Here is a 21,953-nt window from a genome sequence, read left to right on the forward strand (position 1 = left end):
CCTGTGTGATACACAGAATTTTTTCAGTTGGTTCTGCGTCACATTCTCCTCCACGGTTCCTGTTAACAAATTCCTCTTGTAGAACCGATAAACCACTGTAAGGGCTAACTTGTGCATAAAGAATGTGACTTGTATGTGGTTGGTGTGAAAATTAAGCTCTACACTCTATCTATGAGAGCCTAATTCCCTTTTGACAGTCGAGTTTTGGGCAGCAATAGCATTATAACCAGGGAATTGGTGCAAAGTGACATATGAACACCAGAGGGATATTGTATTCAAAGTTCTGGGGAGGAAACCATACACAGAATTCCCCTTCTGATCAGAGCACAAGCCAAAACAGAGCATTTTCACCATGCCAGGAGGGTTTATCAGAAAGGAGCCCTCGGATTCTAGGAAATTGCGAGAAACTCCTGAGGTGGTAGACCTATTTACCCATGGCAATTGGATGACCTTCTGTGACAGAATCCAAGGTCATGATGATGAGGTAAAAGAAGAGTTCTTGATGTCCCTGCAGCCTAAATCCAAGACATTGGCCACTGTAAATTTCAGAGGATTGACCTTAAAACTTACCCCACAACTCATTAGTCGAGTCACTGATCTGCCATTGGGGATACCCTTGAGCAAAGAGGAGATGAAATTGGGCCAAAAATCCAAAAAGGAATTCTTCCTACTAGAGGAACAATTTTTAGAGGATAAAAATGGGGTCTGGAGAGCCAGCCTACATCCATTTTGGAGTGAGGTCAGCCTACAGATCATGAAATACATTACCTGTGAGGGGTGGTTCAGTATTGTATATGGTTATCACTTCTGGTTGCTAACTGAACTCAGGCATAAGATGGATTTACCCACAAAACAAAAGTTAAGCATCCCATACTTCCTCCTACAATCATTAATGGAGTGTGGCACAAAATTGAAGGAAGGGACACCGGACCAGCTGGCCCATCATGGGCTTATCAAGCTTCTAGTAGAAGATGCCCTCCATACCTATACTATCCCTCTCTCCTGGGAGATTTTCCGCAATATGTCCAAGGATGATGATATCCGAATTCTGGCCGAGGAACTCACTTCATCCAGCAGTGAGGAAAGGGAGCATATTGAGGTAGAAGAGAAAGCCAAGGGTAAGGAAACCGAAGACAGACCACCACAGAAAGAGAAAGAAGAGAAACAAGAGAAAGGCCAAGCTGCTGAGCCCAAAACTGTGGGTGGAATAAAGGCACAAACGCCAAGGGAGAAATGGTTGCAAATCAGGGCAGAGAGGACTGAAAAAGTCCAAGCAGGTGAGGGCACACCCAAGGCAACCACAGAAAAATTAAAAGAGAAGGCACCCCCAGCCAAGCAGGCCAAAACAGTGAAAATCGTTTCTACAGGAGGCCAGAAGACCGTTTCTACAGGAAGCCAGAAAACTATTTCTACAGGAAGACAGAAAACAGTCAGCACAAGACTTTCTACAGGAAGTCTGGAAAAAGGGCAACAGAAGGAAAAATCGCCGGAGATTTTAGCCAGGGAGGCAGCAGCTGTGCTGGCCACCCTGAGCACATCTCCAAATCAGAAAGGGAAGCAGAAGAGGGAGCCTTCCATGTATTTTAAGGCGAGAAGGAGCGTGAGGATTAAGACTGGCAGACCCCAGCCACCGACAAAAGAACCAATCACAATTGTAGACACCCCTGCCACACAAAAGGAGAGGTCTCCCTCCAAGGCATCCATCACTTATGAACGGGGAAGCCCAAAGACATCCACCTGGAGAGAAAAAATGAAAATGTTGGACACAAAGGCCTCTCTATAGGATGCTGAGACTATTCTACAGGAAACATTGGCCAGGCTAAAGGAGACCGAAGAAATGGAAGGTGAGGCAGCTAAATCACCACAAGAGGAAGAAAAGGTGGAGAACATTGTGGAACCTAGCCCCCAGCCCAGCTTGGGCCCCTACTATAACTTCTTAGAGGCCGGAAAGATCATTCCTCAGAAATTCACAGTGTCGCTTTTCCTTGCACTAGAAGAAGAGAGAGTGAGGACCCACACTTGGATGAAAATCGCTAAGTCCAAGGGTGTGGCAGATATAGGTCCTCTGGAGGAACAAATCAAAGAGGCAAGAAGGGAATTGGCTATGGTACGACATGTGGAGAGAAGCCAGCGGGTCAAGCTACAGGAAGAAAATGAGCTGCTTAGGCAACAGCTACAATTACAGGGACAGAGGAAGGAAGACAAGCCTCACATCTTGGGAGAACCACAACAACAGGAGGAGCCCACAATAGCCAAAGACACCCCTGATGAACAACAGAAAATGGAAGGGGTGCAGGCTGAAATTGAGACACTGAATCGACAGCTATAGGAAAAATAATTGCAAGCAGGCCTGGAGATATAGTCTCTGAAACAGCAGGTACAAGAAAAGGAGGCCAAACTGGCCTGCATGGCTAGCTAGGTAATGGAAGCTTTGCAGTGTAGGCAGCCTACCAAATCCTATGCCCTATACCTCAAGGATTAGTGGTTATAGTTTCAGATCAATACCTTGGCCCCAAGGGGCATCACCCCATTCCAAAATTATCACCAGTTTGCAGCTCTATGTGGCAGTAGTTCATCAGAGGATAGGGCCAAATTATCAGAGTTATACTTGCACAACTTTGCCCTCCCAAACATGAATGCATGGGATGCCAACACTGTGATAGGAGATGTCCAACTTATGGCCATGGCCTCTTGGATGAGTCATGAGGAGAAGAGAGCAGTAGAGGTCCGCAACATCATAGGCAGAGAACTCAGTGAGCCACTAATGATCAGAGCAGAGCCAGATGACCCCTCGGCAGTGATAAGCGCCCACCAGCACTTGGCCAACAACCCTCAGGATCTACCGGAATACATTGAGTAGCAGGCTCAAGCTATCACCCACTTTGAGGACATGGAGAGACTGTAGGGAGAAAACTGCCTGCATGCCTGCACAAGGTGGTGGAACACACTGCCTCACAGCTTGAAGATAAAGGAATACCACTCTCGCACCAAGATGAGGGAAGCCTTGGCAAGGGTACCTCTCTACAAATAGTTGATGCAGAATCTACAGGCCAATTGGATTGGCCTGAAATTCAGTCCTCCTTTGCTTTTGGGATTGCTAGAGGGAGTTAAGGAAGAGGAGGAAGGTAGACAATGGGAGGAAGTGGAAAGGAAAGAAGGATTCCACGACGGGAAGAAGATATCACCGCAGAGGCCTGGGACGTGAGGGAGGCGATCAAAGCCATAAAGGATGATGAGCTGGACTAGTTTCTCAGAGGATGAGAAACCCATTTAGCAGGGGGGTGATGATGAGCCCCGAATTGGGTAACTTATTGGGTTCATTTTTCCTAATTTTCCTTGTTCAATCTTCCATTTTTCATATATTATGCATTTTTTTTTAGTATGTTTATGTTATTTGAACGAATAAGGGTGGTCACTCTACCAGGGAGGCTAATACGTGGTTATTTCAGGTTTTTTGGACAAATTTTGGAGCAAAACCAAGCAATTATGGGATAGGTGATAGCCAAGATTGAGGTGAGGATTCGTAGGGAGGTTTTCTCTTGCATTAAATGACACTTCCTTGAAATCTCCACCCTCAACTCTGAGCTCAACAGGCCACCAAAACGAATTCTAAAGGCAGCTGAGCAACTTTGGGAAGAGTGAATGTTTACTAGTAGTCGGAATAGCCGAGTCCCTTGAATTTAGGAGGGCTGCTAAGCCCCTCGTAGTGTACAAATAGGAAGGCCTCATCCTTCGTAGTTTACTTTTGGAACTATTGGTATTTGCACCATAGTGCTGTCCTTTTCTCAGCTTGTTTTCTTGTAGCTACTGTTGTATAACTTTCTTGTGATGATTATTTTTGAGTAATGAGAATCAGCTTTACTTGGCACCAGATCTGAGTCCTTTATAGGAGCCTGCAGCTCTTGGGGTTGGGCCCAACCCGAGTGCTAAGGCCTCCTTTATGTATTGTTATTTGTTCTTTATGTATTTGCAAAATCATTTCTGTTAAGTAGATTAAATCTTGATGATTAACTAAGTCACTGTTGATGATTAGAAATACTTTCAATGTTCAGATTGAGTTGATAGGTTATTAACAGGGGAAAGCTTCAAAAAAGGGCCATCAACCACCTCTGATTTCACCTCTCCCTCAGTGGGATTAGGAGCTGGGATCAAGGTGACCTTGCTACCCACAAAAACACTGACTTTTCTTTGCCATGTAATCATTAGTGTTTGATTTTCATTTGCAGAAGTTGGTTACATGTTCAGATTCTTGATTGCTTAGTTGCATAGTTAATATACATGGTTTCCTTGTGAATAAATCTCCTGTTCATTCTCTTTACTGTTAGCTAGATCAGATTAGGTCAACGTAACTAGGTCTTAGATTTTACAAGTTTTCGTTGGTTCAGTTGGAAAAACAACTTGCAGAGTACCTGTACCACTTCTCTATCTGTCCATACTCCACCAAACCCATCTGCTCCATCCCCTAACTCGGATTCTTGCCTCAAGTTCGCCATTTGCTCACATAACCCTAATTTTTGTGCAACATTGCTTCAGTCCTCCTTGAACAAATCCAGCCATCTACATCTTTCCTCAACTCCATCCACCAAGTCCTGGACCACCTCCAACCCTTATCCTACCTCCATACTCACTCCTTCACCTCTCTCTCTCCATCCATCCTCCAAGATCCCATTTCTGAACAACCTATAGGAAATTACAGACATCCTATAGAAAATCACAGACATCCTGTAGAACCCCTGCAGACTTCCTGTAGAAGCTCACGAATGAGGTTTCTTGATAGCCAAACTCTGCAAGACTCTCTGGAAGGGTGTTAGGGACCCCTTAGGCCCTCTCTGAACCTTCCCAACCTCCTCCAAGCATTTCCTCTTGCCCATCCACCTCTGCACAGTCAAAACAGTCAAATCATATGCATGATAATTCTGGAAACTTATTCAAAAATACAAAAAGATGTTTTTTTTTCAGATGTTACTGTAGAAGTAGCTTAGATACATGTATTTACCTTCCTAGAAGTCAATGGCATCTCTTTCAGTAGCTTGCATCCTCTTTCTTGCATCGATAGGGATAGCTGGTAAAATTAGGGTTTGCTAGGGTTTACGTTTCCTTTCAGATTTCTAGTTTCTTTCTGCAAGTAGATCAACCTTCTTTGAGTTATCTTTCGTCCATCAGTTAAAAAGCTTCTTCTCAGAGCTCATAGAAGTTGGCTTAAGCTCCTAGCGGACTTGTGCCAGCTGACCAAGTGACAGCTGCGGCAAGAGATAGTACTTGTGCATACAACACCGTCGCTTCCAAGTTTTTTACGAACTACCGGGTTGATAAAAGTAAAGAAGGGAGTCCAAGGAGTTGCAGCATTATTGCTGCAATACTAGAGCTCACCAACTGGATTGGCTTGCTGGGTCAAGGAATAAATATCAGATATTTTACAGGATTCTTGTGTAAAGCGAAATACAAATAAGTATTCTCCCATGTTCATTGTTGTTTTTCCTTATGTTTTTCCATAATATTATTTGTTTCTCTAAAATCTAAATGTATAACATGGAATGATATTTAAGAAAATGTTCAAATGCACTCTGTCTTGACTGTTTTACATTCTGAATGTTTTCTCCTAAACTATCATAGCTAGAATTCTTAACTTCTCCTTAGCTTCTGTAGTTTCTCCTCTAATCTATAGCAAAATATTTTTAATTGCCCTTTGTTCATGATCACCCTTTGTTCTTCATTTTGATCCCGGTCCAAGGATTCTGAAGTGCCCTTTCACCTTGGTTAGAATCACTTCACCTATTAGGCCTAAAAATTTTCATTTTGCTTTGCTAGCCTACCCTGTGAACATTCCCTGTAATGATCTGGTCCAGTTATGCTATCCATTTTTTGACTCCATAGACCAATGGCTTGAAGGCCTAGCTCTATCCATCTGCTCCAAGAATTACACCACTCAATCTTCAACACAAGTCAAAACCCCCCTGAACTTTCATAACTAGCCTAATATCCCATCAAACAAAGCTTAATCATATATAGAGAGCCCTCTCTGGACATAGATTGGCTAGATCCTAAGCCTAATAGTTTTTGTGGTTACCCCGGTGATCTCTTTCCTTAACCTTGGGAAATTACTGGGTGATAACACAGGGTAAGCACTAAAACAATCGAAATAGTTCAACTATCTTAGTACTTGTGAAACAAACATGAAATATAAATTCTCATAGAATAGTGTTACAAACATCCATAAGTCATGCATGGAAATGTGCATGCCCAAGAAGGCTTCTATATTAAGCAAAAGTTCCAGGACACATATTTAAATCATACATCACTAGCCCCAGTAGTGGGACATTGGAGCCACTCCTTGCTCCTCAAAGAACTGACTGAAAATCTCTATGATTTGTGGGAGGAGGCAAGGTGAAAAGTCCTTTGCTCATACACTGAGGGGGTATATATAACCAAGGGGTGATGCTTGACCCCTCGTGACTCTTTGACTACCCTCATGAATGTTCAACTTCTTTTGAATTTTCAACTAACATGAATCTTCATATTCTTGTGTGTCCATTGGACTTCCAATTTGCGTTACATTTGATTTACAATCTACATATGGCTCATAATAGTGACGTGGCCTTTGACAGCTCATGAAATGACTTGACATGGCACTGCTGACATGGACTAGCATTCTTAGGTGGAAATATCAAGCCACTGCTGCTGAGGATAGATGTGTTCTTGGATTTGCTTTCTCTTCTCCTCGACATAGCTTGATGATGCAGGGTCTTCAATGATCTTCGGTCTTGAGAGGCAGTTACATGCATGTGTTCCATTCACTTATTATTGATAAGACTCTTTGTCCATGCAATTGCATGTGAGTCTTTAAGCATGTTCACTCCTTCTCCTTCTTCATCATCTTGTCATGATCCAGTAATGTATATGTTCCCGCAATTCACTTACGATGGGATGACATAAAATCAAAAACATCCTAGTCTAAGTTGAACCATTGTTATCCATGGACTAGGCCTGAGATCGATGACATGCTGAGAGAGAGGGCCCAATAGCTGCACATTGCACATTTCTAGGTGATAGGCAAGGAGGTTGGCCACTGATACTGCGCAGAGTGCAACTAAGGCTGAGTTGAGGTAATCCAGAGCACAGTCCTTACTGCTGTGAAGCATTGCGTAGAGACCATTGGGATGTAGGATTGCACATTTGAGACAACCAATGATTGATGTAGGATGGAACCCTGGGGGCAGGTTTGTGCAGTTGTCAGAGTCAAGGAAGGACTAGGACGCAAAGGGGTCTGGGAGGACAGGTCTACGCAATTCTTGAGATCAATGAGTGTTGAGGGACAAAGTCCCCTAGGGTTTTGGGTCAACACCCTAGCAGAGCGGGGGTTATCTACAGTAAAAAACAAGCATTACACACAACCATGATATTTGAATAAGCAAACTACCCGAATTGAGGTGCACTTGGGGGTCCATCATTCGGGTAGATCCAGCCAAGGTTCAAACCCTCTTGGAGTTCCTCTTGATCCTTGAACCTACAAAATAGCTAATTCAAAGAAGCATATCAATATATGGGCCAAGTATCATATAGAAATCAACTTTATAACATATTGAAAGATGGTTAGTTATACAATTGAAACAATTATTCATATGTGAACCATAATGATAACATCATATGCATAAAGAAGATTGATTTCAGGAACAAGACAAATGTTTCTTTATTGTAGATAACTAAAACAAAGCAAGGAATGATATCACCTGAATCTTCCTCTCGCTGGCTCCAATTGGAACTGTCCTCTGGATCCGTCCAATCCCAAGTCTTCAAAAGGCTCCTTCCATGAATCACACAAAGATATCTCAACTAGTGAAATGACATCATAACTCAAGGAAATAAGGGTTTCCTGTAGTGGGGGAAGTGCTGGACACACAAGGATCTTCAGACCTGATCAGGGATAGTCTCAGCAAAGTAATTTTTTCTCTATTCTCTCCTCCCTTAGGCCTTCCCATTGAAGCCTTTTTATACTTCCTGCAAAGTAGTTTTTTAGTTGGGAATTCGTTGGGAACAGTTGGGCCATGGGCACTAATAGGTAATCAATAGGTAAAACCCGTGATCTCCACCCGAAATTAAGAAGATTTAATTTTTTTAAGTGTTTTAAGACATATACGCGGGTTGGGTGTACATTGACCCACGTACACACGCATTTAGCTCAGGGCAATGTCGCGTATAAGGAGTAAAACACTGTTTTTTAAGTATTTGGACCAGGTCTGGAAGGAGGGGTTGCTGTAGTCCATAAATGAAACATCACAAATATCAAGGGAGAGATTTGGAGCTATAATAGTGAGTCTTGGTTGAGGGAGGAAACTAAGGAGACACTTCTATGCAGTTCTAGGAGGCAAGGCACTCTTGGTATTCTACACATTGCGAGGTTCCAGCAGGCATGGAAGAAGGTTGATGACTAATCTTGCGAAGTGGGTAGTTTAGGTCAGGATGGGAGAAGTTACTACGAAATTCTAGTGTTGAAGGCACGTTGCTCAGCTCTGGAATTGCACAGTGAAACTGCCCCTAGGGACAGTGATTGTGCACTGCATAGTTCTAGGTAGAAAGGTAGCATCACTGAGGGCTGAGACTATGCAGTGCACAATTTAGTCAGGGTCCAGTGAAGGTGAGGTGCCTGGTTGGAAGGATTTTCGGAGAAATGGCTAAGTGCGAGAGAGAGGTGAACTTGTGATGACACACTTAACATACTTCAAAAACATGACAAAGACCAATGGAACAACAAGATAAAGTATTACCCTCTATGAGAATGTCCTAGAATGGAAAGAAACAATTGCGACACATGAGATGGAGTTAGGACGACTATGACGAAATGTGTGCGAAAATGATTAAAACTTTGTGTATGAGTGCGACAAATTTTTACATAGCTAGGACAACTCGAAGACACAAAGAACAACCTTCGAAATCATGAGAAAAGAACCATAAGCAAGGTAAAACAATCAAACATGACAATTGATCAAACAAGCAAAAGGGGTGAAAAGATTTTGAGAGAGTGCATGGAATGAGCTCAAGTGTTTGCAACCATAAAGGGAAAGACCAAGGAAGGCTTCGAATTTAAGTGCAAGACAACATTTTAGAGGGTTTTGAAGCCACTAAAACATTAGGCTAGTTAAGAACTTCCTGATAAAAAACTTCAGAATGGTAACATATATGCATTCCTCCCTGCATCAAGATAACTCCCATAGCATACCCACTCACATCCATCTCCACTTCAAAAGGCCACTGCAAGTTTGGTAATGCCATAACTGATGCTTGTCTGATATTCTTCTTTAGCTCATCTAAAGCCCTTTGTTGACCTTTTCCCTACTAGAAACACTTGCCATTTGCTGTTATTGCATGAAGAGGTGATGCTACCTATGAAAAGGAGGCTATGAATTTCCTCGGGTACTGTGCTAGCCCAATGAAACTCGTGACCTTAGAAACATTAGCAGGCACCAACCATTTCATGATGGCCTTCATATTAGAAGGATCTATCTTCAACTCTCCTCCATTGATCACATACCTTAGTTACACCAAAGACTTTTGCACAAACTCACACTTCTTGAGATTTTCTAGTAGCTGGTGCTTCTTCAATTTTTCCAACACCTGTGTCAAATGTGACATATGCTCCTCCCAGGTAGCACTATATACCAGTATATCATCCAAATAGACAATAACAAAAGAATCTATAAAATGGCACAATACATCATTCATTAATCTGATAAATGTAGCTGGTGCATTACATAGGCCAAATCACATGACTAACCACTCATACAAACCTTTCCTGGTTTTGAAGGTAATTTTCTAGGTATCTTCTTCTTTAACTTGAACATGGTGATATCCAGACTTCAAGTCTAGCTTGCAGAAGTATTTTTCTTGCTGAAACTGATCCAACAAATCATATATCCTCGGTAGGGGGTGTTAGTGTCTATGAGTCTCCAGTGATCACATGTACTCTTTCAATATGGTTGAGAGGGTCCTAGGTCAAATTGTTATCGTTTCAAATAAATTTTCAAATAAAATTTGATCATTGGTTAGTATGTCTAGGTATATTATTTCTCCCACAATTTCATGGTCATAAAATGCCATCTTGGTCATGTCATCACTCCTTGTGATAGGTCATCAGTAAAGTGTCTTGATCACTATTTCAGTCATCATCTCATGGTCATTCATGCTGCAAGGTACAAAGGTCCAAATCATCTATTTGTAAATTCAATAGGTGTCATTATTAGGTCAAGTCATAAAAAAAGGGTCATAAAGAGTCATGTCATCACCTAGGTCATCATTATGGGAGTAGTATTTAAGGAAAATGTTCTAAAATGATTACTAAATTACATTTTGATCCTTATGAAGATACAACTATGCATACTAAAGTTTTAAAGCTATAGTACACTAGCCTATCATTTCATTTTTCAAAAATACAAATGATGTCACATCATCACCCAAGGAATAACCAACCTCCAGCTATAAAAAGACCAACAAAGCACACCAATTTCTCATTTCACTGTCATGAAGCATCTCTCCACCATTCGAGTGCACTCTAGCCACCAAAGCATCAAATATTTTCCTCCAAGCCAGCTATTCTCCTCCTTTTTGTGCTTCTGGCAACCTTCGCTGCGCTTCTGGTAGCCTTCGATGTGTTTCTGGTAGCCTTCATTGTGCTTATGAGGAGGGAGACAAATAAGACATCATAGAGATTTTATTCAGAAACTACAGGTTCTAAAACCTCACTGGCAAGTAAGTGGACCTCCATCACTCCTCCTTTCATCATTTTTCTCACAAAAAGTTAGTGAAACACCCTCTCCTAGGGTTTCGCTGTGCTTTTGGTTTCTAGGGAATTTTGTTTCATTACAGTGGTAAAACCCTCACATTTTCTACTCAATCACTCTCCCCTACACTTTATTTACCTCCCTTAAGTGTTTCCCATACTTGTTCCCCTCATCCCCCTCACTTTCCCATAAACCCTAGCCTATGCTACAATTTCCTAGGCTAGGACTATGTTTTTCAGTTTTCTATCCCTTCCCCTCACTCATTCCAAAAAAATTCACTTCCCTACACTCCCTAACACCTATCCATACTCCCAAAAATTTCCCCAAGAATTTACATCACCCACAACCCCTTCATTCCCTTCCCTAAACAAAATGGTCCCAAATCCACTATTTTCCCAAATCAAACCCTATCCTTCCTCCTTATGAGCTAGGGTTTTACCATGGAGACTGGAACCAGTGATACCGAGAAGAAAAATTACAAACAAGGGAAAATTTCTAGGTATGAGCCCATTCAGGTCCAAGAAATCATGGCCTCACCTTTCATCAAGAAATCCTTTCAAGATGTAGGTTGCCTAGTTTTCTGTGAGAATATTCAAGAAGTAGGTTCCAATGCCAAGTTGACAAGTCTCTTTTCCACCAACATTAGGAGGGATAAGGCCACCATAGTAGGGGTTGACTTCAACATTTCAGCATATGCCATTGGAATCCCTAACCATGGAGAAATCTGGTTCAAAGGGATGGATCTAGATATTGATAACTATAAAGCATTCTTAAATCCACCCTGCAAGAATACTCCCAAACACATTTTTCCCTTCAGAAAATTGCTTGACATGTATGATCCTTTAATGAAGATTATTATGAAGTACTTTACCTATGAGGGTAGGTTTTCAAGGCTATACCAGTATCACATAAGACTACTCATGCATTTCACAACCATCAAACCTCTTAACCTACCTCATTACCTATATAGAAGCCTGGTCAAGATGACAGAGAAGGTACAAAGCAAAGGGAAATATCACCAAGAAAACCTATTTCATCATGGCTTGGTCAAAATTATTGTTTTGCATCAGTTGTCACAGGTCAACTTATCTTGGGAGGCATTCATGCAATCAACTTCTCTTTTTCCTGCTACTAGTCAACCTAATAGTCAAAGTTCACCATTGGAAATATCACCAAGACCTCAAGAAGTTGGCTCTACAAGAAAACCAGTGACAAGGAAACCTAGGGTAGAGGTGAAAAAAACATATAGCAGAGGTAAGAGGCTTGTGTTTTCTCCTAACAATGTAGAAAGAGTTCAACCTCCTACTATTGGACAAGAAGCATTAGGACATCACCATGATGCAACTTTGCATGAAGAAGAACATGTAAATTTTGATACTCACATGGCAGACCTAGAAGGGCATGAGAAAGAAAATTCACCTGAGAAAATCATCCAAGAGAAAGAGGCAGAAATCAGAGATCTTAAGGATGACTTGGCAAAGGAAAATTTCATGATTGCATTCTTATAACAAGAGAACAAGGAACTTGAGGTAAATTAGTTTTTGCTTTCTAAACATAGGGTTGATTTGGTGGTAGATGATGATAAAGGTAAGAGTGTGATAGAATTTGAGAAACTTGAAGATAAGGAGCCTCATCAATCCAAGGAGGCCAAAGACCACAAGACTAAAAATAAAGGAAGCACTAGGGAGTGATCCATCTCCTCCACTAGGTTAGCAAGACTTTGAAGACACCATTGTAGCTAAGATTGAGAAAGACAAGGAGTTATGGCTTGGAAAGTTTAATGAGAATTTGGAGAATCTCCTCAAGAAGGCCAACAAGGACATAAAGCTTTAGATAAATATGGCAAGGCATTACTTCACTAGAAATTAGATTTGCAAAATTAAGGATAGGAGCATGAGGAGGAAACTGAAGAAAACCCTAATCAAGATAAGGAAGAGGGAAAACCTTGATTTTATTGATGATGCATAATTTATTTCCTAACCTATCATTCACTAAATTAAAGGAGCAATTTAGAGGCAATTTTGAATATTTTTTGCAATTTTTTGAGTTTTTGTGCATTTTTGCAAATTCTGGCAATTTCATACTCCGAGAAGCGTAATGAGCTCTCGCTGCACTTTTTCCTGGGGGCACTAAATGAGGAAAATATTATATGGTTCGATAGCTTATGACCTGTACATATCAAATATATACTTGGGTTTCCATGTCAGCTTGCAGTTTCAGAGAAAAAGTCAAAATACATGCTAAAAATCATGTTTCTGCCACATTTTTTACCCCCTCGATGCGCTTCTGGAGCAGTCTTGGGAAAAGTGATTTTTAGCCACCTTGGAGAGTTGTTTTTGCATGCCTAAAGGTTCCAAGGATAATTAGATATCCCAGGATTTCCATATCTACCTTCATTTCAGAAAATGGATGAAGAAAAGTCACTCAAAAGTTCCCTCAAACTATTCGTTGCGCTTCTGTCAAATTCACCGTGCTTCTGTCAGCAAGGAAAATTTTCGAGTTTCTTTAGTCAAATTCCATCTCTCATGATGTAGTTTGTCTTTTTTTTAAGTTGAAATGATGTAAATTATTGTAATTAATCTTGTAAATGTCAAATTAGTGTAGATTCCTGCTCATTAATGCTTGTAAAAGTCAATTAAGTTGGTTTTAGTCTAAACAAGGAGTTGGTTTCTAACCTCCCTAGTCTTAGGTATGGTTGGAGATATTCTTGTAAAAAGTTCCTATGATGATGGATTCGACCCCTCAGAGGGGGAAAGTTATTTTTGATCTATATGTAGGTTGATCTAAGTCATAGAGAGGGTTGGATGTTTGAGAATCATAGCTTGGAGCTAGTGTACACTTTTTTGCAGTAATACAACAAGCAATTGCAGCTATTATCTTGGGATTCTTGTGGTATGCTTTATTGACAATGTTTTTTCTCAGTTTTATCATCATTTTGAATATTTATTTCTCCTTATTACCATATCTATGCTTTCTTGTGATCATCTCATAGGTGTTTAACATAATTCATAAGCTATATGCTCTATTTTGATGAGATTTTCATGTTAGTGTTATGTTCTTATGATGAATGAATTCATGGTTACATGCTCATTCTGATCCTCTACCTTTTCCTCCCTACAACACGATGAAAACCTACTTCTATCACTGAGCATACCTACCTTGCCCCATTATATCTCTCTAATTGATCATTTGAAACCCTAGCCTAGTTCCTAGACCTTTGAGCTTCATCCAGCAAACCATAGATTCAAATAACATTGAGCTTAACATCTAGCCTAACATCTGATTTCATTTCTAGTCACTTTATTGACTGTGAGATCCTTGAGAATGTCCTCTTTGATTTTGTAGGGATAGCTACCAGATCCAAAGTTGGTTTGAGATTACCTCCGTCAATCTCCTTTCTCAGCCTTGGGACACTAAGGAGTGATAACAGGGGGTATCTAATCTTGAGCGTGATTTTTTTCAATGCCCTATAATCTATACACATATTCCAACTACCATCCTTCTTTGGCACAATGATGATGGGTGACCCACATGGTGATGTGCTCGGTCGAATGACACCATGTTCCAACAACTGCTGCAACTGTTTCTTCACCTCACTTTCTTCTATAATAGACTGCCCGTACAACCCAATATTTGGAAATGGGGAGTCTAACAATAGTTGGATCTCATGGTCCACTTCTCTCTTAGGTTGTAACCCTTTAGGCTCTCAAAACACATTCCTAATGCTTGTAACAACTCCTCCAATTATTGTTTCTATTTCTTTGTACACCCATCCAGGGATGCCTCGTCTCTTATTGACTCCTCTTCAGACTGAATTTCTCTTAAAAACAATAAAACATACTTCTTCCTGGAACTTATCATTTTCTTAGCTTGGTTGGCACTTACCAGTGAGATTTTTGACTTTCCTTTGTGCACATTGATGATGAACAAATTTTCATCCTTTGATGAGCCGATATTGGTTGGCTTTCTTCATGAATATTGCATCACATATGTATATGTATGGAATCCCAAGCATGACTCCACATACATCAAGGGGAACCACATTTAGATCTACTTAATCAATAAAATCATCACTTATAGAAAATCTAATTTTACATTGTTTTGTTACCTTCAACTCTGCATCCTTATTTACCCATCCCAATGGATATGGGTTTGGATGATCACAAACTTCCAGCCCCAACTTCTGGACCAGCTTTGCTGTAATGAGATTCACCTACAATCCTAAGTTAAACAAAGCATCAACATTTATCTTCTTGACCTGTATCTTTATATGGAAGGGTTTGGTCATTTATTTCTCTTCATGTTTATGAAGGCTACTCAAATTCTCCTCCTTCTTCACTGACGTACATATGATCTTGTCATCGACGTTCGAGTTGATTTCAACTTGGTTTCTCAAATATATGGCCATGAGATTCTTCTTCTTGTTATATTTCTTCTTGTTCTTTGGGTTTATCTTTGGATGCAACTTCCAACACTTCTCCTCTGTATGGCCATCAATGTTACTATGGTTATAGTGGTTGCTGGGATCTTTACACTAGTGTGCTATTACTGCCATATTTTTATCTTTTCCCAATTTTTTCTTATTCTTCCCCTCCTTCGAAGCACCCTGTTGCTCCTTTTTCTTCGATCCACTTGATTGCATTCTCTTTAGGCCTATGTTTTCTACCTTGTCCACCTATTCGGGATTGAACAACATCACTTGCTCATGAAGATGGTAGTGTAGACCCCCCAAATACCTGAGGATTACATCTGGGTTCTTTGGAGAGATACCCAACATTATAACCATCTTTTGGAATTTCATGGTGTACTTCTGCATGCTTTGGCTCGACTTTTGCTTAAAGTAATGCCACCTGATCCACTAGTCATCCACATACCCAATGCGATAAAACTGTGACTTAATGAGGGTTTTGAAATCCTTCGACTTATTCATTGGAGGTTCTCCCTCCAACCTGATAGTTTTTGTGTTGCTCTTCCACCAAGTTAGTGCATGGCCCTTTAATTTCAGCCATGTGAATGGGATCTTTTTCCCTTCCTTGATCTGATGGAGACTAAAATAAGCTTGTAGTTGCCTCAACTAGTGGTTCAACTTCAGAGCATCAATATCACCATGGTACAACTTCATATTGAATTTTCTTTTCCATTTTAAACAAGGTCTGTGATTGGTTCACGACACTCGAACTGGGTTGATCTTTTTCGTATCCTTTCTTCGACTGGTTCTACATTTCTCCCCGATCTTCTAATCCCTGTTTTGATTTTTCCTCTGCATTTGAAACCCCATCTTCTCCAAATATCTCCATCTTTCTATTCAAGACCACCACGAGGAGGCTTACATTGCAGTTGATATCTACATCTTTTTGTTCCAACTGTGTAAACATCACCTCTACAGGATCACGAGGTTGGTTTACAGATTTTTCGGCCATGATTAGGGTTTTACAATTTTCTACCCCACTGATCTAGATCCTTGCAATATCAAAAAAATACCCAAAGAAACATACTCTAATACCGAATTATCTATAAATTTTCGTGGATATTCCACTAGACAGTTCGTCACAAAAAATATGATAATATATATTAAATAAATCTGCGATTCTATACTATTACAATTTTATTAAACTTTAAGATCTATAGATTTAACTATAATTAGTGCATGCATGTGAAGGGAAATAATGAAGAATAATAGAGAATGACAAAATAAGCTCACAAAAACATATAAGAAATATAATATGCTGTCGGAAATCCTTTCGAGACAAAAACGAACTGGATGGTGAGGTCGCTACGCTCTCTTTCCCTGTCTGGAAATATCGCTGCAGGTACAAAGAAGTAAAGCCTGTGGCCTGTGGGCTGCTACAATAGACAAATCCTGCTTGTGTGCTCTACCTCCTATCCCTATTGGCTATATTTTCTAAGCTATGGAACAAAATTCTCTTGAAAAAATAGAATGCCTCTTCCTCCTAGTGGCCCAGTTATAACACAACCTGATAGCCTACTAGTGGTTAATTTTGACTACATCAACTCTTAAATAGAGTTACAACATAGACTCTTCTAGAGTATTTTACATCATAAACATGTGGCTAGCCCATTTTCCATGAATAATGGGGGATGATGCGACATCCTTCCAAATTATAGTTGTGAAAATAGGAAGGTCCACTTCTGAGTGGCATAAATTTTGCATACAAACTTCGATTGACACGCTTCTTGTGCCATTGGAAAGATATATGTGTGAAAAAAACATGAAGTAGTGCAGAATTAAATTGGAAATTTTTTACCCACAAACATCATCATTTGATTCCTTAAAATGCTCCTCGATGGTTTCATACCCCATTTTCCAAATTGGGTCCTACCGGCAAAAACGGTCCCATGAGTTGATTCCACTATTTTTTCCACTCTTAATTCATCGATATGGATAAAAAACAATATAGTGATCTAATCCAGATCAAAGAAAATTTGAATTTATTCATATCATAGGCAAGTCAGAAAAATAAAACAAATAGAAACCATTTCTCTAATCAAATTGAACAATCACTGTTTGAGGTATTTTACCCACTCTTATCACAATATTCAAGAAGTGGTCTTCCAAAACCCTTTCTTAGCTAGACCATGTTGGATTTTCAAGGGCCGAAGACAAGTTTGGATTATTTCTAGTCAGATTTTGAGCTTTTTTCGACCTCTGTTGTCATCACCCCTGAGGCCTTTTGATCCTCTTCCAGGCCTGTAACCTAAATATTTTTCTCTGCCCATAATCTATGTTCATGTCTTCTTACAAACTGAGGAATTCACCTTTCTTGATGAATTTATCCCTCCCATAGATATAAGAATAAATATATTAGAGATGGACATCCTTCTTTCAATCAATTTTTTGGACTAGGGCAAAGCTTGGCCTTCATAGGACAAAAATATCTGAGAGAATCTCTTCAACGTTTGGCCTCAAGTACCTTGGCCTTTTTCAAGTCTCTTTGGTGGTAGTTCTATAACCTACTTTGAAACAATGTTGACTTTTTAAATGTCTTATTAGCCAATAATTACTTCTAATGATTTAATATTTTTCATATTCTTATTCATCATTAGGAAATTACACATTAGACAACAACAATAGAAATGTCTATGATAGTAGGATCATAAAGAGATAACCAAACACATGAGACACATAATTTTACCCTGGGAAAACCCACTTGGGGGAAAAACCAACAACCTTTTTATTAAAGAAATTATTCAATTCAACAAGAGATACAATTTGATTTTCTAGTAAAAAACAAAGTCAATCTAACCACAATCACACCCAATCATACCTGGTCAACTAGAGACAAATTTGGCCTCCTGAAATTTCGACTTGCTGCCTCAAAATTTAGTCTACTCTTGCTTTAGAAATTAGGTCTGTACAGACTGTTGACTTGCCCTTTAAACTCAATCTTCCCTTGTCTTTCTCCTCCTTAGCTTGAACATAATATAACCTTTTCTTGAACAAAAGTAATATGAATTTTCTCTCAATTGATGAAGTATAATGGGTATATATAATGATTGAATGAACCTGAAGTCGTATGCTCAAAGGATCAGGCCAACTGGATCTTTTCAAGGGCTGACTTAACATTCTTGGAGCCAAAAATTAAAATTTAGAAATTCAAAATTCCCTCTTTTTGAAGCTGACGCGAAGAACATGTCTAGGATTTATTGTTACATATATTTGAAGGGATAAAACATTAATTAGGAAGACATACCATAGCTACAAAATTCAACATTTTCTATGGTTCTTGTATGTTGGGTATGTGACGGAGGAGATACCTGATAATTGGATGAAGTTAGTATTCCTTTATGCCCTTTTCTCTTATGATGTTTTCATGGTAGGATGATTCATGTTGCCTTTGTGGAATTTTCGTAGGTGATCCAACTTTATAATGTCACATTTGTTAGGCATTACCTAAGGGGGTTAATGTGTTTCATGATGTCATTACCCTCATTATTTTTTTATTTACTAAGTTTGAGTTAGAAAAGGGGTATTGCATTATGATTCGATGGTGATCTAATCCATTTCCTACTTTTATCTGGTGATTTTGATGTAATGATATTTTGGTAGTGGTGCACTTATAGTTGTGATCCAAATTTTATCCATAGAAATATTGTTGAGAACCATGAATGAATCAGGTCGAACAAATCTCTAAAGAAATCCAAAACAGTGTCAAAAACACCCTAAACTAGTGGCCATGGTAGCCGACGTGGAATGACAAGGACCTCGGTTAAAGCGTGATGACCGAGGCCCATGGAGACCGTGAGGGAGGCCAAAGTAGCCCCTAGGAGCCCCGGAATGGGAAAAGGATGAGGTTTTTGATGCACGATTAGCGCTAGGCCAAAGTAGCCCCCAGGAACCCTATAATGGGAAAAGGACGAGGTTTTTGATGCACTATTAGTGCTTAGCACTAATCGTGCATTGCTAGGCAAACAGGGCACTAAAGGGGGAAGTCCGATGTTATAGACATTTTTGTGCCTCACAGCATGGAGCATGAAATGTCAATAATTACAGGGATCCAAAGTCCCTAAACATGTTGTTCTTACCCCTAGAGGAACAAGGTCAGCAAACCACAGCACTTCCCATCAGTTCTCCACCTGAAAACACTCAAAAACAGGCTTATTTTGGATCATGTCAGCTGCTCCACTGAGCAACTGCGCTGAATGTCAACTGCTCCTCCTTGTACCTGCGCTGAAAGTCAACTCCAATGAAGGCTACCTGCGCTGGGCGAGATTGGCCAAGTGGCACAGTCATTCTGCAAGGTGTCAATTGCCCAGGAAGCTTCCAAACTGACACTTGGTTCAAGGGATTCGCCCTGTGATGAGTAAGAGGTACTTGATCTCCATGTGTAAGCAAGGATCTCCAAGTGGACTCAAGAACTGAAGTTTAACTAAAGTGGGAGAGGACACTAGTCAGCTTTATGCCAGCCTCAAGCTGACTCATCCTTTCTCCAAATCTCCTATATATAGAGCTCTTCTATGAGGTCTAAGGAGGCTGGAATTTTGTGCAAAGCAAGGAAGTGCTGTTGGTTTACAGTTAGAGCTATTGGGTGATTGCTTTTATAGAGGTGAAGAGGAGATTTCTTGCTGCTGGGGAGGTGCTGCTGGATTGGAGCCATTGATGGTTGTAACCTTCTCAGAACCCTTTTACTTCTATCAATAAAGCTTTGAATGTTCTCCTATATACTTGTATTGCATTGATGTATTGTATTTACTTGTATATCTGATTCACTCTAATCCATGCATCAGTTATGAGTACATGTTTCTTGTAGTTTCCCTCTCTTGTTTGTGCAGGATCTATGTGTAGCTGGGCCGGCAAAGGGAGCAAGGAGCTGGGAACAAGAGACAAAGAGAGAGGACAGGATCGACAAAAGCGAAAGACACCAGTTGGTCAATCTTTTCTTCCTTCTTTGTACTTTCATAAAGGAAAATATCAAAGCTTTACTTTCAGTTGTTGCTAAGGACTGTCACCCTTAGAGTAGGGATAGGGTCATCCGAGTTGGATACTTTTCCCCACAACAAACTGGCGACTCCGCTGGGGAGCCTAGTATCTTGTTGGTGTTTGTAGTATCTTTGCTATTCATTTCCTGAACCAAAGAGTACCGAATCGAAAAGCTTTTGACTATATCAAAAGCGAAGTAGAGGGGCTGCTACTCTTGCTCATTTTTTGAGCAGATTCATGATTTGAAGAGCTGATCTACAAAAGACTCTTGTACTCTTTGTGATAGCTTTTCATCCTCTTGATCATCCCTTAGCTTGTACTTGACCTATAGCTTTTTATTTCAGCAAAAACAATGAACTTTTGAGCTTTTTATGACCCGGAAATCCTTGTAAACGCAACTCTCGTGTCTCAGTGCAGGCTGTCCACAGGCAGTCTGCATTCCAGCGCAGGTACTCCCTTCGGGAACTGCGCTGAGAGTCAATTTGACAGACCAAAGCCTGCGCTGATCCAGTTAGGCTATGTCCTCCTGAGGTTTCCCACTGTGTCTGAGCCCTGTTTTCACTGTTATTTTGCTGCTGATTGCTTGTCATTGTACTTGTTGTAAGCCAACTTTCCTTGACATTATTCCGCCTCAGTTGTGTGATGAAACTATGATTGTTCTTTCAGTATTTCTTGTTTCAGTTACAGTTTCCCATTGTGAAAAGCAAACCAGTATAGCTGTGACCTCTTAGATCCTGAACTGTAAAAGTGTCGTAGTGGTCTTAAGAGCTAGTTTTATTATTGTTCATGGCTGTTTGAGTTTGTTTGTTTTTCATTTTATGGTTTGAATTCATACATTTTTAGTGTTGAAACAAGTACCTGTAAGGTGTCTTTTCATTTTAGACAAAACTTGTTTGTTTACGCTTCAAATTGAATTCGAAAATTATACGACAGTTTCCTTTTGTCTTACATCAGCATTAAGGGAAAAGAAAAGAAATACATGCATCTTGCATTTGCATTTTTTGATAAGTTTGCGTGATTGATCTAGGAGAAAGTGCATTAGTTTGTGCTTTGTGCTCTGTGTGGAAAGATAATGTTTTTCTCTCCCCTCAGTAGTTAGGATTTTCAAAGCTAAAAAGATTGTAAAGCTTGCTTATCATTTTAGCTGCATTTAGGAATTTGTACCAATACATCTCGTGGTGATCCTGAAAGACAAACTGCTAAACAAGATCAACTTAAAATATATTGAATGAATCTAAAAACGCATTGTAACATAACGCTCACAATAGAGGTCTAGGTAGAGACGTGTTCCGGCGTCGTTAAACGTAGTGACTGTCGATCTCTACGAAGGTGGGTGATTCCTCCTGAGGGACGATAGCACTAATACGGACTTGTGCTCCCGCGTACCGTCGCGTATATTGGGAGACCCCTATAGGCATTTATCCTTTATCCTTAGGAAGCCGTGTCGGCCGCCCTACTGATCGCGATGCAGTGAACACAGCATTCACGAAGATCGACCACCCGTACCGTAAAACGTATTCTGTGGTTTCGCGAGAGCTTTGGCACACCTTCTGCCTAGATCTCCAGAGCAGTTTCTTTTGGCCCTTTTCAAACTCTATAACTGAAAAGGTCCAACCGAGCATTTGTCACTTCGGGCTCGTTAATACATCGAAGGCGACTAGAGTCATCTTTAGCTTTTTCTCGACTCTTAAAACATGAAAAAGCAAAGTTGTGTCTAAAAGCGTCTAATAAAATTCATTCAA

Source organism: Pinus tabuliformis, chromosome J (assembly GCF_031772625.1).
Source record: "Pinus tabuliformis cultivar Carrire ecotype Pingquan chromosome J, CPIR1, whole genome shotgun sequence".
In the NCBI taxonomy this organism is placed as follows: Eukaryota; Viridiplantae; Streptophyta; class Pinopsida; order Pinales; family Pinaceae; genus Pinus; species Pinus tabuliformis.